Source organism: Canis lupus, chromosome 8 (assembly GCF_011100685.1).
Source record: "Canis lupus familiaris isolate Mischka breed German Shepherd chromosome 8, alternate assembly UU_Cfam_GSD_1.0, whole genome shotgun sequence".
Lineage (NCBI taxonomy): Eukaryota > Metazoa > Chordata > Mammalia > Carnivora > Canidae > Canis > Canis lupus.
The window spans coordinates 15855830-15875556 of NC_049229.1; the positions used below are offsets into that span (position 1 = coordinate 15855830).

The 19727-nt window shown below is 35.5% G+C and overlaps 1 protein-coding gene across 5 annotated transcripts in view; it reads right to left on the reverse strand.

Annotated features, from left to right (window-relative positions):
- Nucleotides 1–19727, reverse strand: part of SLC25A21 (solute carrier family 25 member 21) — a 470243-nt gene that overhangs the window by 449259 nt on the left and 1257 nt on the right. Inside the window, exon 2 of one of the 5 annotated variants that reach the window (XM_038544547.1) lies at nt 8601–8721. The exons of the other annotated variants lie outside the window; for them this stretch is intronic. The gene's annotated coding sequence lies outside the window, so the exon portion shown is untranslated. The remainder of the gene's footprint in view (nt 1–8600; nt 8722–19727) is intronic. 5 annotated transcript variants of the gene reach the window in all.

The following is a 19727-nucleotide window of genomic DNA, read 5'->3' on the forward strand; positions in this document are numbered from 1 at the left end:
TAAATGATATGGTAAATTTGCATTCAAATTCATGGAACTTTTCAAATCTGTTTCCCATTTAGCTGGCCAGCCAAAAACAATATTTTCATTTGTAAACAGCTGTTTCATAATCAGCTCTTTTGTACTATGTGAAACTCCATAAAAAAATAGAAAATTTTATTTAAAATACAAGAATTGCATTAATCCACTGCAAATCATTGATTAGTTTTTGTATACTACCACACAGTTTAACTTATAAGGAAAGATTTTAAGGAAAATTTAATCTTGTGTCCAAATATAACATTACTTTAAACATGAGGTCATCTAAACATCTGTCTCCAATATATCACTGGGGATTTAAATCAAAAGTCTGCTAAACATGTACAATCATTTTGAAAATAAATAACAGGACAAATTTTGTCTTGATTATGATTATCATGCATTTTAAAAGGAAACATTTATTCTAATAAGAGAAGTCTGAACTAATTTAAACTTTATTGACATTAGCTTAAAATAGTTTCATACAAGACTAAGAGATATATTTCATTTATTTGCTGCTTAACAATACTTATATTTTAACTTGTCAACATTAAATGCTTTTCCTTTAGCTTTTCATAGTATTCTTTATCTTTGCAAAATATTCAAGAAAAAATTTCAAGACATAAAATATTTCCACTCAGTAACTGAAAAAACTAATAATAGTCATTCTGAACTTTCCTTCCTTTAGGGCAACTATGAATCCTCAACAAGAATTAAAATGGTTCTATCCATTTAGCTGACTCCTGCTTTATGCTTTAAATAATATGAATATGGCTAATTATAAAAGACAGGGCAATAACTTTACTCCAAGACTTTACAATCAGCAAAAATTAGATGTATTTTGAGGAGAGTTTAATTAAGCTTAAACTCTGTATCTTACTGTAGAATTTAATTTGTGTCTAGTAAGTGTGGGTATTTTAAATTCAGCAACAGGATTACTACTACCAGTTAACTACTTGAGATGAATTAGCATTAAAAATAAACAAAAATGCTTAATCTTCAAAAGTTTCTGCCAGTACTAAAATGAACTTTAGCTGTTGAAAAGCTGGAGAAAAACAAATTAAAGCATATATAAGAATAATATATTCTTAGAAAAATACTATAGCATTCTCTCCTGTGGCAGAAATCACCAGAAAATTCAGCTGAAAGGGATACTAATGTCCAGGGTGATCATGCATCTAGTAGGCTGCTACAAAATATAACTGTAGAAAATGATCATTATAGGTTTCTGAACTACCTCTTTTCTTCTTCCTGCCTATGTCTTGGAAGACTTAACAGCTTTGGCCATGGCAATTTCAGGTCATGGATTCTACCTTGGTCGACACAGGCTAAGAACTTCAAAGTCCACTCATGACACTGTGTACACAATTCTTTAAAGGCAACAAGTGTGTCTTACTCGCCTTGGGTACCCATTGCCTAGAACTCCATTTGTCACATATCTGCAGCTTGATAATGCTTGATAAATGCATGAATGAGTTAATGAGAGGACTGACTAGAAAATAAGAATCTTTGCTCTAGTTGAGTTGAAACTGCCTACTAATAAACTGCCTTAGTTTTCCCTCCTATAAAATGAGGCTAATTCTTGAACTGTGTCCTCACAGAGGTATTGTGAGAATTGAAAAAAAAAAAATACATACAAAATTATCTGGAAAACTAGCAGTAGTAAACAAGTGTGATTGTTTTAATGATCATCAACAGTATACATAGGTTAAAACTGTATACATAGAGAAAAAGACACTGTGAGAGTACTTTCATTTTTTTAACATCGTAAGATCTTGAAAATTAATAATTAATGTCTTTTGGATTACTAGGAAGAAAGTCATGTTTTCTTATATAGTTAATACAATTGAGTTTTTCCTGGATCTTCACCTTCCCATTCCAAAAAGTTTAACACTATAATGAATGGCTAAGGATGCTGATTCAGCATAAGCAATATAAAAGCATGTATTCTCATGTTGCCATTGTTTTTCCCTCAAATTCAAACAAACATGGATATGAACTAAGTGGGATGTGTTTGAATTATATTGATCTTTGTGTTAAAATAGTACAGATTTGTCTTTATGACTGTCAATTATCTCCCTTTTTTAAAAAAAAAAGCCACTAAAATATAAAAGTAATTTTGCTATAGCATAGTTTCAACTTATATAACTCTCACATTGAAACTGTGGGTTCCCACATATTTTACAATTTTCCATGTCTCTTAGTATTTGCTCTACTATGATGTTGATAAAAAGCGGCCCCTTGAAAAATCACTAAATTGGCTTTGCCCTCTTCAGTTATTTAAAATATTTGTAACAAAACTTGCAAGGTACAATGTGTCACTTTTATACATTTTTGTCTGAGTGCTTTAATATAATACAGTCCCACCTTCAGGGACAGTATTTCTCAACCTCAGCTGCACATTGGAATCAGCTGAAGCACTTTAAAAATGCCAAATCCTGGGCCCAACTCCGAAGATGCTGATTTAGTTGATCTGGACTATGGCCCTGGCATCAGGATCTTTTAAAACTACCCAGGTTATTCTAATGTGCAGTCAAGGCTGAGAACCAGTGCTTTGGAAGTTTACAGTCTTGTACAAGAGATTGCTAATAACAGCAACAAACCATCAATTTATGGAGTGCTTACTTGTGCCAAGAAGCAGGCTAAGCACTCTCTGTGCATTATCTCAATTAATTTGCAACAACCTTATGAAGAAAGATTCTGTTACTAATTCCTACTTTATGAATAAGGACCTGAAGATTAGAAAGATTAAGAAACTCTCCCAAGGTCCCACCGCTGTTAATTGGCCGAGAGAGAATGTAAAGACAGTTCTGTCCAACTCCAGAGGAGGAACTCTTCATCACTGACGACCATCATGGTAGAAACTATGCCATAAACCAGATGTTTAAAAAAGGCAAGTCAGAGTGCTAGTGAACAGAAGAAGTGTCAGAAGAATTAGCTTCGGGATACAAAAACACTAAAATTAGCAAGATATTGGAAATGCCAATTTTTCTCCCAAGCCTGACTGTCAGAATAAATTGTTAACTTTCTCAAAATAGTAGTATTGGAGGAAAAGAACACTCCCAAGGCAGTGTTCTGGTCTAGCTGCATACCTCTCAGTCGTCATGGACACAGGAAGGAACAATGAAATCATTATTTGACTATTATTTTTTAGTTGCTAGTCAGCATATGATTCTGTCTGTAAACTGCATCTCTGCATTCCCTACGGATCAGGGGAGCTGTCCCTCCTGGTAGTGACAGAATAACCACAAACAAAACAATCCTTCTCAGGGGAAAGCCATCTTTATCTGTCAGTATTAGTCAGTTGAGAAACAGAGCTGCAAGCAGCTGAAAAAACAGTTTGACTGTTTTAAGTTTACAGGTGGCCTTATAATGGAAATTTTTACACACTGAAATTCCTTTTTCAAGTTAAAAAAGTTTGGACAAAAAGGGACAAAATTTGGCAGTATTTTAATGCAATGCTTCTAACCAGCTTGCAAAAGCAAAATATCAAATTTTAGTGAAGCTTGGTGAACCAAGCACCCGCCTTCTGGCAAATAGACTCAGTTAAATATTACCACTCCTTCTGTGCTGAAAATTCCTCATGGCTAAAATCAGACCAGCCACACTTATCACAGGGCCTGGTATATACAAGACAGTTAAGAAACTCAAGGATGTTGAGAAGAATTAATTTAAAAATAATTTTAATAGAAAATTGTACACACAGAAACATAATGTCAACATGTAAATAATAGGATAGCTGCTTAAAGCCCAGCTAAAAAGTATTTGTGTGCTCTGTGTGTATGTATGTGTGTGTGTGTATTGAAGGCAGGATGAGAAAAGAGGAGAAAGCATTTGACTAATAATTCCCCAAGTATTAGCAGCAAGAATCAGATACTTGGGGTTCCATGAAAGATACCTGTTGGGCTTTCTCCAACATTTGGGGTAACGAAGCAGACAAAGCCAGTTCATTTTGTAGGTGGCTCAAAACCTTCCCGATTGGCCTACCCCCAACTTACACTTTTTTTCTGTGCCCAAAAGGCACAGTTTGAAGCCTATCCCACGTAATAAAGTTCAATTAACTACATTTATCAATTTAGCTACTAGAATAAAATTTTCCTAGGACAAAATCAGAGTTTTAAAAAAGTCAGATTAGGAAACTATTTATGAAAGTTGGAAAGGTATGGGGTGCTTTGGTGGGAAGCCCTGGATAGGCCCCTTAGTGAGAACACTGAACCTTGGAGTTAAGAGACTAGAAAAAATACAGAAACTAAGGAGAGAAGGAGAGATGGCTAATTAACAACTTGAGTAACAATTTTGCCTTCAATTCCTGGGAAAAGAACTAACAGACCCCTGTTAATATATAAATCAGCAGTTGTCAATCAGATGGTCAGTCTCTTTCTCCCTGGCATGGGATATGGAAATAACCACATTAAAGGAAATGCCTTTACTACTTATATTGATTAATAATACTCAATGCACTTGCTCCAAATAATAATTTGTGATTTTAAGATTCCCAAAGTTATTATGAATGATAAATATTATACAACACCTACAAAAATATAAATGCCCTTCTTTCTTAAAAAAAAAAAAAAGTATGTTTCGGGGGAAGAGAATGACCCAAGTTATTTGATAGGGTGACCACTGGGATATGAACTGAGAATCATTCCTATAGGCCCACTATGGAATACTGAAAATGAAACCTAATGACTCCATTTTGGGAATAAAAATTTAAAATTTCTGACAAAAAATAAGATTATGTTATTGATATCTAGGTTTTACTTTATTTTATTTTATTTTTTTTAATTTTTATTTATTTATGATAGGCACACAGTGAGAGAGAGAGAGGCAGAGACACAGGCAGAGGGAGAAGCAGGCTCCATGCACTGGGAGCCCGACGTGGGATTCGATCCCGGGTCTCCAGGATCGCGCCCTGGGCCAAAGGCAGGCACCAAACCGCTGCGCCACCCAGGGATCCCTATTTTATTTTATTTTTTACTGTTTTCTTTTTTTTTTGTATATTTTTTTTACTGGAGTTTGACTTGCCAACATACAGCATAACACCCAGTGCTCATCCCGTTATGATATCTAGGTTTGAGAACAAAACTCTACCACCCCAAAATAAGGTTAAGTTTCTAGAAAGTAAATAGAAAAATACAGTTTACATTATAAATTATAGAACATAATTATAGTTTGCATATATTCATATAAAATGTCATTCACCTATGGATATTTTTGAAATGCTTGGAATATGCCTAAATACTTTTATATTTTCACTCTCCATTAATAACTAACATTTACTGAGTGCTTACTAAATCCTAGGCCTTTAATGATATCAACTTACCAATATGATATCAAAGGATATCAATAATAAACCTTTACGTGTATCAACTCATCTGACCCTTTAACAACCTTATGAAGTAGATTGCAATGTATCCTATGGATAAAGCACAGAAATGTTAAACTGCCTTCGCAACATCTAATGAATATCAAAGCTGGGATTTAATGCTAGTCAGTAAGCATCAGAATCCCTATGGTACATTACTTCCCTATATTACCTCTTCACAAGGTAAAGTTCACTAGGAAAACATGGATGCCTCTTGATGGAGTACCCTATTTTCTTCTTTATCATCTCAGTTGTAACCATTTCATTGCTTAACTCCCACAGTATACTCAAAAGTTTGCCATATACATAACTAGTTTTGGAAAATGATGTAATTCCAAAATAAAGATCTGAAAACAAAAAGTAGGTAGATCAATACATATACATATATATATATATCTATACACACATATATGTATGTATTCATATTCATATATACATATAATTTTGTGAAGTACACATATTTGTGTATATATGATATATGACTGGAAAAAAATACAACCAGCACACTAGACTTTGAGCTTGGGAAAATTAACCTATCCCCAAGTGTAAGCAAGTCAACAATAAAATAGTCTATACTTCTTATAACCGTTCCTGGGAAGCCAGGTACTGGGAAAAAAACAGGTCACAGTCAAGATCCAGGTTTGCAGAATCAATGGAACTTAGACTACATAGGATTAAAGTCCTGACAAGATTGACTCCTTCTTAGGGCAATCGGGGCAGGAAACGTAGGACCCTTTGGAATCCCTTTTTCTTCCTTTGCCACTACTAGGAATAAAATGGAATCGTTCATTTTAGACACTGCATGGTTCCTCCAGTAATGTCTGAATTTGATGGCAGGTAAGCACTACCAATGACATGTGTTGGGCATGGAGGAAATTGCACCCACTCCTTCAAATCATTTAGGAAGCAACATACATTCTAGTATCTTGCTGAAAAGTTTAGAATTTTTTAAATTAATTAACATTCAAAATTGGGAGCCAAAATAAATTTACCATTCATTCAGTCACCTATTCATTTCAACAAATGTTTATTGAGTATCTAGCCTGTGCCATTTTCTATTTTAGGCACTAGGGAGATTGCTGGGTACCAAACAGACTAAGATTCTTATCCTCAGGGAGGTTATCATCAAGTGACAGAAATAAGAAAATGTTTTAATATCTGTCACTATTATATATCAGCTTTAGTTAACAACTAATATGCATTCTTACATTTAAATAAACATGTCACTGTTACAGGTCAATAAAACAAAAAAAAACTAGGATTTCTTTAAAACTTTAATATATGGTTATTTTACAGCTATGCAATGTTAATAAGACATACATTAAAAGCGTGACTTCTTTCATGTATGTTCAAATGTAAGAATACACAAATTTATATAAAGCACATGAATCATAACAAAAAATAGAGATATTTTCCAATGTAGAAACAGTTTTGTTATTTCCAATGTAGAAATAGTTTTAATAACAACCTATTTATACCAATAACCACTGCGACTCCCAACTACTCCAACCTTGATGCTTCCTTTATTGTAGTTGTTTGCTTCACACTTCCCCTGTGGTCCTTTTCTGCTGTCTGACTATTCAGCATCCATCCATCCATCTATTTATGACACAAATATGTGCCAGAAACAACTGGAGTGAGAACCTCTAGAAATCATTACCCTTTTCCCTTAGGATGAGAGCCTTTCAGAAGTTAAAACTGACATAAAACTCTTCTATGTTTTGAGACTCTTAATATATTGAAAAGCAAAGAAATGCCAACTAACAGTTATTAAAATGTAGCTTATTTTAAATGCCTACATATCACATATCATATTAATGCTTCTAACACACACAACTGCAATGAGAAAAACAATGACTCTGTGTCTAGCTTTATTTGAAAGAAATGTCAAAAGTTTAGGTTATAAGGTCCTTTGTGAATGTAAGGCCCCATTCAAATGGCCCTTCTGGTCCTGCTGGCACTCCTTCCCTCCTGGTTCATTGCCAAGGAGAAGCTAGCAGGCTATCTCTGCATATGAGAATCTCAATCTCACTCCACTCTACCTAGAGCTCTTGAAATCTCCAGGGAAGCTAATCTCAAAAGGGTTCAGAACCCTCTATTTGAGCTTAAGGATCCTAAATGCCCCAGCGTTCAGAGCTCCTATTAGTGGTATTTCACACTTATTAGGGTTTAAAAAATATATAGTTTTGTGGCTCACCCACAAATTACATAACACTGTTCTAAGGGGGAAATGCACCCTGATTGCAAACAAATAGCCTAAACCTACAGATTTTTGGAACACGACCTACATACATATTTAAGCATTACATGAAACTATATTTTTTCTCACAGATGGTAACTGCATTTTGTTTTTCTTATGTCTTGTATGTTTTTTTCTTATGTCTAATATGTTTTTCCTATACATGGTAAATGTGAGTCATTTTTTCAAAATTTTAACTTACCCACAAAAAATTTGCCATCTATTTCTAACTTACGCGAATAATGAAAAGTAATAGACCTCCTTTTTAAATTTACAATACAAAATATTTGTGTATAGTTGCTCACAAGCAGAAACTGAATCATATATTGATTATATGTCAAATATTCCATTATAGGAAGCAAATCACATTGTTTAGCATTCTCATATACCTTAGATCAAAAAATAAAAGTTTTATTTTCAGTGCAGCTCTGAGAAATTATCACTTCTACATGGAACATTCCCTCCACTATAAGCAAAATAAGATGCAATGAATGAGTTCAAAGCACTTGGCTTCTAAAATAGAAGATATTTTCTTTGTCTCTGCCACATTTATGGCTGATCAAGCAGGGGAACATAAGCAAAATATGTCTCAAGAGAATTGTATCATTGTGGCAAATGCAATTTGAATAAAAATAGATTTACTGCATAGATACCATATTTTAAGCACTGTGTAAGTCTTGGTTTCTACCTAAAAGGGACTCACTCTTTGAAAGACTTAAAAAACATGAATTAAATCCAGTATAATCTTTTAAATTAATCACATACACAAAAACTAAAGTAATTGTGAAAAAGCATCCATGTAGAGTAAAACAATACCACACAGTATATAAACATATCAATAAAACATTATAAATATAAACAATACTGGATAATGCCTATTTAAAAGCCCCTATTGAATGGACAAATGATCATTTTTAAAGTATAGAATATATAAATTCAGCAAGGGTCACATAGACACCATCATCACTGCTTTCTTACCATATAACTTAGGTGCCAGTATCTCTGCTATTCTTTCTTTTCTTTCCCTTCTTTGCTTCTTTGTTGACCTTCTAATCTCCAATGTATGTGTGCTGAAAAGAAGTCATGCGCCAATGCAGATCTTTACAAAAACATGAAGGAAACAGAAGAAGTCTTATTCTTCCTTGATGCCTTATCAGGCAAACATGAGACTATATCGCTTTGTAAAAGAAAGTTATTGATATGATTTTGAACTTTTATATGATCATATTTCTACTTTCAACTTAAAAGAATATGAAATAAATGTTTTCTTAGCTCCACCAAAAAAAGCCCCTGCTAATCGAAATAAATCATTAAAGAGTCTTTAGTACTTCTTATATTAAGTACCTTCAAAATTCATTTTCTTCATAATTTTCCTAAAATTTCATAGTTGCATACATTTCTCATTTAGAGGGAAAGAAATAATGTGTTTAATTTACTAATCATTTTTCTAAAAAATGTTTTAAAAAATATGGGCAAGTTACACTGCCATCTTGTGGTTAGAAGTTCATTTACAGTAGCAAGGACTTCATTAATTCCACACACGTATGTATTACCTTAAAAAAAAAAATCCTGTTTGGAACTTAAGAAAATATATTCCCTACACACCTCCCTCACTTTATTATGTAAAAGCCTATTATATTGAAACAAGAAATAGCATTTTGAGTGGCTACCCTAGATAGATAAATAAAAAGAACTATGCATTTGGCACTCTAGATTTTGCTCATAGAAGCTTATAATTTACTATTAGTGTATATACATTCAAACCCTGATAATTTAAAGAAACAAAATTATGGAATGTAGGAGTTTCATTTCCACAAGGTAATCTCCAAGATCTACAAGCAATGAATATGACATTCATGCTAAAACTTATCAACAATTTTTGCTTGATTCAAAACTAAATTCAAAAGCAAGACCACCACAGAGAAAATAAATATTATAGCAATAAAAATAGTTGCTCCTACCTCTCTTACTCATACACATAATTTTTTTTTCCATACACAGTTAGGAATAATTAAATGAAAAAATTAATTCCAAAGTCCAGGCATCTACATTTTTCAAATGTATAATTCTCTATGATCTATGCCAGGCACCTGTTTCAAATGTTTTACAGTGGTAGGATCTAATTAGAAGGTAACACACTTCTACATCTAACTGTCTGCAGAAAGCTTTTCCTTTTTTCTCTATTTTTAAGCAAATCAACAAAATTATGGGAAGACAGTGCCATCTATAGGTGCACAAGGACAGAATGTGATTCTTCTATTCAAATGTGACTGTCCACTATGATACAGTAGCCAACTAAATGCATTGTCTTAGAAAAAAGCTCTAAAATAACTTTGTTCATTATTGAATCTCTGGAGAGATACCTGTAATTTATTCCAAAGTATTTTAACTTATTTGTACAATCATTCTCCAAATAAGAATAATAATAACAGCAGCCACATCAATAAGAACAAAAATAATACTTCCCATAATTGTATTAATCTGATTTTGATACATTTAATGATCCATAAACATTGATAATTTTTCAAGAAATATTAGCCTCATTGGCATTTATTCTCTCTCTTTTTCTCTCTCACAATGTAAAACTTTTTAAGCTTAATTCTATTTTAGGTGTCATTCATTTGTATTGAAACATATATATCATTATTATTTCTCCAAAGTTATATTCCCCCTGTAATAGTCCATTCTAGATTTTACAGACATTCCAATAAATTTGCCCTGTGTCTCACCTAAAGCTGCCAGATTTATGCAAATGAAAAAGTTCAAAACAAACCTATGTCATGCAACTTAAATTCTCTCCTTTTTCACAGCCCAGCTCACCCAGTCTGCTGTGGGGTTGCTCTCATTCTAATGAGTCATTCTGGTATCTGACCTGATTGTATAAGGTTCGTTTAACAATTACCCAAGGATTGGGGCTCAACTCATTCCTAAACAATCGCCTGTGGAGAATGACAGAAAAGAGGTAGCTCTGCCAATGCTGACAGAGTCCTCTGATGGGTCATTCGGATTATTTTATACTTGTACTATGGCTGTCATTTAAAGGTCTGGCAAAAACAAGAAATGGTTGGTTGCACCAAAGGCAGATCTTGATCGTTCATCAATGAGCGAGTTTCTAGAGCGGCCATAATATTTTAACCCAGCCTGAAGGAAAAGAGGTCTGGGGCTGCCTGATTTCTCATTTTGCACACTATGAGGATGAGTGGGATAATGGGTAGGAGTACAAGCTCTGAAGGCAAAGAGAACAGAGTTTGAGCTCCTGCTCTGTCACTGGCCTTGAGCAAGTTAGTTAATTTCTCTGAGCTTCACTTTCTTCATCCTCAAGAAATTACAAATTAATATCAATAATTTAAGCAAAGTAAGGTGCTTCATACATAATTATCATTCAATTAATGTGAGCACTTAAGATTTATCTTACTGTTTCCTGTTTGTCTTGTCATAATTATTGACTAATTAGGGAGGATCCATTTAACTCAAATAAACACCCAGAGAAGGTCACTTGCAACTTGCTATGTTAACAAAAAGAATGAGTGAGAAAGACAACTCAAAATAAGGATTAGTACAATGATACAACAGAAAAAATAGTATTTGATGGCCTGATAGGAGTTTCAAAATTTACCTCTGAAATGTTAAAAATGTTTAAAAATCACTAAGAATCCACATAACTCTTGACCCCATGTTATTTCTACTGTATGAGTTAGAAATCTGTATCTGTAGGACACAGAGAAGTTGGAAATATAGATGGGGAATTACCTGCAAATGAATAATATTAAAGCCACAGAACAGATGGGCTTGCTCAGGGAGGTAAGATTATATGGAGCAGAGAACTTAGAACCCTGAAGAATGCCAATTTTTGAGGAAAGGGAAGAAGAGGAACCAGCAAAGGAAACAGTAAAGAAGTGACTGGACATGAAGAGAAGAGTAACAATCATCAGTAAAGACAACTTTAAGGAGAAAAATTGGTCAGAGATGTGAAATTTTACAAAGATAGGTAAAATTAAAAATGAAAACCAGTCATTAACAGTTTGAGCAGAAAGGTAAAGACAGATATGCCAATTATAGTAGGTTGGAAACCAAGTAATGAACTTTTCACAAAGGCTTCCAAAGAAAGGAAGAGAGACACAGGACCATAGCTTGAGATATGGAACACAAACTTGAGAATCACAACATGATTCTCTGTGGATTAAACTATGTCTTCCAAAAAAGATATGTTCAGGCCCTAAACCCTGGTATGTGACCTTATTCAGAAATAGGGTCTTTCCAGGTATAATCAAGTGAAAGTGAGGTCATACCAGACGGTAATGGGCCCTAACTCAATCCTAACTCAATGATATCCATATAACAAAGAGGGAAATTTGGACAAATAGGAAGAGAAAGCCACGCAATGACAGTCAAAGAACATAATGATTGTTACCAACTACCAGAAACTAAGAGAGAAGCATGGACCAAATTCTCCTTTGCTGCCTCCAGAAGGAACCAGCCCTCCTGGTTTTACTTTGATTTCAGACTTCTAACCTCCAGAACTGTGAGACAATACATTCCTGTTATTTTACACCATCCAGTTCATGGTACATTGTTCAGTCAGCCCTAGCAAACTAATAAAAGGGATCAAAAGATACAGATTTAATAGAATACTTAGAATGTGTATAAACCATGATCACATCAAAGTATGGAAATAATTGACACAAACATAATAACTTAAAACCAAAAGGAAAAGAAATTGGCCAGAAAAATCAATTAAAATCTAGAACAATTAAGAATCTCATAGAATTTCCTTAATCTGATTTATTATTCTTTTAACGTGCCACCTACTTAAATCATAAAGATGTTTCAAAATGATTTGTGCACCTCTTTTCATTTTGGGGCCCTGGAACTAAAGACGACACATAAATTTAGAAAGTTATCATGGACCTCTCACTCAGAAGGTGGCAGACAATTTAGACCAGAAGATAATTTTTTCACTTCATTTACTAATTGGTGATAATAAAAGAAAATATTGTTAAAGGAAAGTACTGTTACAAATATTGGTTGAACCTCAGCATACTTTTCTCTCTTTAGAGTAGGATTCTAAGAATATATATTCTGTGGCTTAAGCTTCTGATATTTATTCATTAATACAGTCAACATACATTTCTGAGCATATACTATGCTCTCCCTAAAATTCCAGGTTCTCAGTGATCTGAGATGTTGAAGTCTGGGAGGGGAAGGCAGCGCAGAGGCAAAGGAGAGGAGGAAGCACTGGTTTAACATAATGTACCTAAAATGTTGTGTTAAAGTTGATTCATGTTTTTATATCAACTGAATCATGTACCCACATGTTATATTTAACGCTTTTAAAATGTTTTCCAGTGAAAGACAGTAAAATAAGAAATCCTTTGAAATGTGGTTACACGTTCATATTTTGTTCTTAAATTTGTATTTTTGAGAACTAGATTTTCTTTAAAAGAGACAAGATAGGGACACCTGGATGGCTCAGCAGTTGGGCATCTGCCTTTGGCTCAGGTCATGATCCTGGGGTCTTGGGATCGAGTCCCGCATCGGTCTCCCTGTGAGGGGCCTGCATCTCCCTCTGCCTATGTCTCTGCCTTTCTCTCTGTCTCTCATGAATAAATAAAATCTTAAAAGAAAAACAGGGAAGACAAAATCATAAGAGACTCTTAACTATAGGTAACAAACTGAGGGTTGCTGGAGGCGGGGGGATAGGGTAACCGGGTGATGAGCATCAAGGAGGTCACTTGAAGTAATGAGCATTGGGTGTTGTATGCAGCTGACAATTACTAAATCCTACCTCTGCAACTAATAATACAGTATATGTCAATTATATTGAATTTAAATAAAATTTTTTTAAAAAGAGAAACAAGACTACATTTTAATTAAACACATCCTTTAAAGGTATTTCATAATTAATTTGAGCAATAGAATTACTTCCTTCTATATGGTTAAAATAAGGAGAATTTTTCCTTCCTAATTACCCAGATAATGGGTTCCAGCCTCCCTTTGATGTACCATAGAGGATCACCTGTTTCACTACAACCTGCTATTTATTATCAAACAATTGCAGTTTCCCAAATCCTGAAGTTCCAAAGGTGCCATTTATACAAATCACATGTGTGTCCTCTTTGCACCCATTCTGAAAAAGACTTTTCCTTGATCAAAATCTTAACTTTGATTACTCCCTGGAGCATCAACTCTTTTATTACTTAGCCCAAATTAAAGTCTAGAGGACTACCAGTATACATACTGCCTGCTATGGCACTTCTTTTAACTGTATTTTAACTACTATGGGTTAAAGCAAAAAAAAAAAAAAAAAAAAAAAGGTAGAAATCTTGTAAAAATAAAGATACATAAGATATATAAGATCAGGAGTTTAAAGAATAAGATTTGAAATTATCCAATACCATTTTAGTTACCTTTTTAGGTAGAAAGCTTTGACTCTCTTCCATCAGTATAACGCACATTTTACCGGTACTCTCAATAGTCAATTTCCCAAAGACTTACCCATGAATCCCAGGTTTCTTTCCTCTAAAAAATGTTTTTCATTTCACTTTCTCATTTGACCCCTTGAAGGTGATAAAGGAAACAAACTGCATGAAGTACTGGAGCTGTGTCTAGTGCAAAATCAGAAAACTTGTTTCCAGAATGCTCCAACTAAATAATTTGACTAAAATATCTCCAGGAAGACACACAAAATAAAAACTGTGATTGGAGATGTGATGGGGGTGTGTGCCTACCAGAGACAAGAAATGAGGGTGAACCTAGAGAGAGGATCCTGGAAATTTTGGGAAATAAATCAGTGTCCTGCATGCACAGTGATCACATAAGAGATATATAATGAGGGGAAATGCTCTAGGAAGTTCTCTGAGTGGTACTTGCAGACTTCTGGGAACATGATTAGAAGATTCTGGGAGACAGGAGGAGGAAGGTCCTAAAGACGCCACTGTGCAAGGGAATTTAGTGTGGACAGGGCCTCAGAGGCACCCTGATAGGCTCTGGTGAGAGCACGGTCTGTCAGGGATCCAAGAGGACCTGCCAGAGACCCTGGAAAATTCTGACGTTAGAGGCAAAAGCCCAGTGAGAACTTGGGGAGAATACCATCTGAGTGGGCCTACAAGGCTTCTACATAAGATGGGAAATAAGAACCCCATGAGCTTTGGAAACACTTGGAAGAAGCCAAACCGGTTATTAAGGAGAATGGGACGATCTTGAGGCAAAGCTAAGTTCTTGGCTTCGAGGAAGAGATGTGCATCTTAGGGAAACTTCCCGGTGCTCTAAAGGATAATGATGTAAAATACTGAGACCTAGGGACCTTGGGAGCTCTAGCGAGTTTGGGGGAATTCTGTCAATATTGCTGTCAGGCTACACCAATCCCTTTGGTCATTGTGAGAAACAGAAAATGATATCCTTTCTCCCTCAGGTGGCTATATCTCTACTCTAGGATACATGAATTATGAATCAGCATGGGCTAAATTTCAGTTCCCACTTGTTCCAGTGGCCAGAGCCATTTTTCAGTATACTACCTGCCCAACTGCACATTTAGGCCCTGAATGGATTGATAATTTTCTTTTGGTTAAAAGCTAATCTTGCATCCATACACATGAAATTATTTAGAAAAAGAAACATATTATTTAGCAGAAACTCTAGAAGAATTTTATTTGTAGATAAAAGAGCTCTTTTAAGAGATGTAAACTAATAAGAGATATAGAAATAATAAGGGATAGTAGACTTGATTTGATCTCTCCAGATTCTAAAAATGTCTGACAATGGAAATAATATCCTCCTAGTCCCTCTGCTATTCTGATCTCCTACAGCAATGGCTGCATGCTTGTGCAACCATAGGCAAATTAATTAGGCCCTCTGTGCATCAGTTTCTTCACCCTGGAGTTGTGATGAGGATTAAACATGCTGATACATGTAAAGCTTAGACCTGAGTCTAGCATTTAGTATTTACTCAATGAATGTTCGTTATTTTTATTATTTGAGCCATTAGCATGTTAAGGAGAACGTTAAGCTGGATGAGGCTGTAGAGGCCATCTGCGAAACATTCATGCAGAAAATAGACAGGATTTCAATAGGTAGAGAAAATATGAGGAAAAAAATCCAGGCATTGTGAACTAAAGTGGAAAGGTAAGGTAACAACCAAGTATGGTGAACAGATCTATTCGGTAGAAACTGAGTGGCATGTGTAGGAGAGAAAAGGAAAATAAGACTGACGGCTAAATTGGGAGTACATAATGAGGTGTACAGAATTCATTCTTCTCTCTTCTGCCAGTTTTAACCTGTGACCCTCTGCCAATCTGGTTTCCCCTCTATAAAATCTCTTTTCTCCATGGTCTTCTAATACAATGCTTCTGAGGCACTTCCGTGGCTCAGTCAGTTAAGTGTCTGCCTTTGGTTCAAGTCATGATACCAGAGTCCTAGGATTGAGCCTCCCCCCATCAGGCTCCCTGCTCTGTGGGGAGCCTGCTTCTCTCCCTCTGCCTGCTGCTCTCCCTGCTTGTGCTCTCTCTCTGTCAAATAAATAAATAAATAACAATAATAATAATACAGTGCTTCTAAAATGGGAAAGTGCAGACCAATGACTTAGAGTCCCTCCTATATGGCAGATTCTGATAGGGCGGGTCTGGAGTGGTGCCTGAGATCCTACACTTCTAACAAACTACAAGCTACCAGGAGCCTGCTGCTGTTAATCCACAGGCCATACTTTGAGCACCAAGGATGTAATACAATGGTCTCTTATTCTCATCCTTAATCCTCCTGCTAGTGTTTGGCCTTGCTGATCTTCCTGAAGCTCTCATCATTGGCTTCTATTGTGAATCTTATGGGATTGCTTGAAGCTGAAAATACAAACTAGAAACCTATTCTGTAAAACTTCAATTCATATTGACTTGTCTTGAGCACAGCTTTCATCATGTAAAACAAGGTTGCCATTGGTAAAAATAGCTTTATATATTAGCTATAGCTACAAGCTCAAAGCCAGTCTTTAGATGTATAATGTCCAAGCAACTGTCAGCACATCAATCTCTTTGGTCTTTTATTTATTTATTTTTAATATTTTATTTATTTGAGACACACAGAGAGAGAGAACAAGCAGGGGGAGCTTCAGAGGAAGAGGGAGAAGCATGCTCCCCACTGAGCAAAGAGCCTGATCCCAGGACCTCAGGATCACCACCTGAGCGAAGGCAGACGTTTAACCAACTGAGCCACCCAGGTGTCCTCCTTTGGTCTTTTAAATACAAATATCACAAAACATCTTTTAATGAAAGACAGACATACATCTTTATGAAAGACGTCTATTGCCCATCTCATGATGTATCTGGCTTCTCCAGAAAATAAATCTCCCCTGAAATTCCCACCCATACACATGGGCAGTGGCTACAAACGGCAGTGGTGCAGAGGTATGCCCCTGTCCAAAACCGGATTATCTTGAGTCTTTCCCAGGATTTTACACAGCACTTGGAAAAAAAAAAAAAAAAAGCAAGTCAGTCTCTCATTGTCTCTACAGAACAGAAATCAAGAGCAGGTAAATTCGGGGATCCCTGGGTGGCGCAGCGGTTTGGCGCCTGCCTTTGGCCCAGGGCGCGATCCTGGAGACCCGGGATCGAATCCCACATCGGGCTCCTGGTGCATGGAGCCTGCTTCTCCCTCTGCCTGTGTCTCTGCCTCCCTCTCTCTCTCTCTCTCTATGTGACTATCATAAATAAATAAAATTAAAAATATATATATATTAAAAAAAAAAAAAAAAAAAAAGAGCAGGTAAATTCAAGAGCCATTAGGAACCACACTCTGTCACATGGATGGAAGAGCAGAAAACAGCAGTCAATTGTATGAAAAAAAAACTGAGAAAGGCACCAGGAGGGCACCATATGCTGGCATGCTGACAACCTCGCACATCTCCATATAACCCTATAGGCAAGGCTAGGCCACAGTCTGACCCAAGTCTTGGCAGGATGCCCTGTGATTTCCTCTGCCCTAAGGGAAGATAAGCAGACTGGTGGGGAAGAGCTGAGAAGCGGTTTCTCCCATTATCTTATCAGAAGGCCATTTCTCATCTATCTCCCTAGTTTCAGTTGAACACAAGACTTTCCACCTCGCTTCCACTTAGAGAAAGCTACAGCAGAGTGACCCACTGCTTACACCATGTATCATTTGGCTTCTTCAGTTTTGTGTTGTTTATGGAATAGGGGACAGGGAACTGACACCATAATGACTTGCTTTTCCTGTCTTTTTAAGTAATTAGCTGTCTGAATCCATTTGGTCATGTTTACTCCTTACCAGGCAAATCCATGGAAGTATGGCAAGCCGTCCTAACAACCATATTAGAATTACTTGTGACCCTATTATTAACCACCACCCTGTTGCCTTGGAAATGCTTAACCCATTTGACAAAGTGAAGAAAGGTAAGAGATGGCAAGAGTACACTTTCTGAGTTCCCTTCAGTGCTCTGGCTCCTCCAGTCTCTTCCAGGAACATATCAAGACCTTGAATTCTATGATACCGTGGTATTTCTCCAGTAAACTTCTCCAGATTTTTTCTTCCCCTTAAGAAAGCCCAGGATGTATTTTTAACCTTTACCCTCAAAAGGTCATATAATACACACATAGATGTGTTGCATTGCATTTAAAAGTATTATCAGTAATCAGAACTCCAACACAAGAGAATCAAATGTGTTTTCTCTATTAAAATTCTACCTCTCATATATTAATTTCTTTCTGGCCCTTGACCTAATATAAGTAATATGATTAGTATGCATTTACTGAAGTCCAATAAATACAAAATTTTATGAAAATGTTATTGTCCAAGTAGAACACATGATTCCTTTTCTAATTATTCTCATCATGTATCAATAATTCCATAGTACTAAATATATAAATCAACTATGCTACGTTTAATTCACCTTAGAAATATACTAATTTTCATTCATATTAATTACAACTGTAAGAGCATGATGGAATCATACATTATATTTGTGCCAAATACTTATTATCCAACAAAATAGTGTAAGCAGGATTACAATTTGATCTACTCTTAACATCCCTTGAATTTAGCTGTGCTTACCATAGAGTAGGCTCATCTAAGCCAATTACAGATGCTTCTGGATCATTAGTCATAGGCTAGGATGTTTACCAATTAGCTTTATTCTCCTATTGGGACAGCTAAGTTTTCTTTTATCAGGGTCATGGACTCTGAATCAGCTAAGTCAGGGACAGCTGGCAGAGTCTTGGACATTATGGAATTTGACCAAAATGGTGAGTAAATTGGTGAAAATTCATCATCATTACTGGAAAACAACTAAAAAGATAGACAGTGGGGCCACTAACATAATTATGGCTGGGCAAAGCACAGTCACATATAAGACATGAATGCCTCCATTGCCATATTAATGAAATATCTTTAGTAAAATGTACGGACTGTAATTGATACATCTGGCTTTATGTGGTACTCCTGAGAATCAAGTAGTTCATGACATAGTGATAACCAGGCACAATTTATAATAGACATTTATAAAAAGTCCAAGTTTGTTTGAAAATAAATTTTACTTGTCAATGTTAAACACTAGACATCTAGTCACTCTCTTAAAATGATTTACTAGAGTTACCACAGTATAACTTAAGAGAATACCTACATTTATAAAAAAAAAAAAAAAGTTTTATGGTGATAAGTGAATAACAGTAATTATACATTTATAATGAAAATGCATCACAGTCATGAAAAATTAAGTTCTCCATCAACTCATAATTTATATTTTATTTTATTTTTTTTTTCTTCATAATTTATATTTTAAAATATCTCTAACACACATTCACACAACATAATCTCCTGGGTTAGTAACTTTCCCTAGCCACCCTTGGTAACTGTTGCCACAAATTTTTATATTTATAACTATTTATAACAAATTTTTTCTGAAGGTTTTTTTTTTTTTCCGACAGCACAACTCTCCATATATTAAGGTGAGCGCCTCACACCAAAGGCGTTTCTGTGTGCTCACGTATGCCTTTAATTTTTTTTTTTTTTTTTTTTTTTTTTTTATTTGTGATAGTCACAGAGAGAGAGAGAGAGGCAGAGACACAGGCAGAGGGAGAAGCAGGCTCCATGCACCGGGAGCCCGAC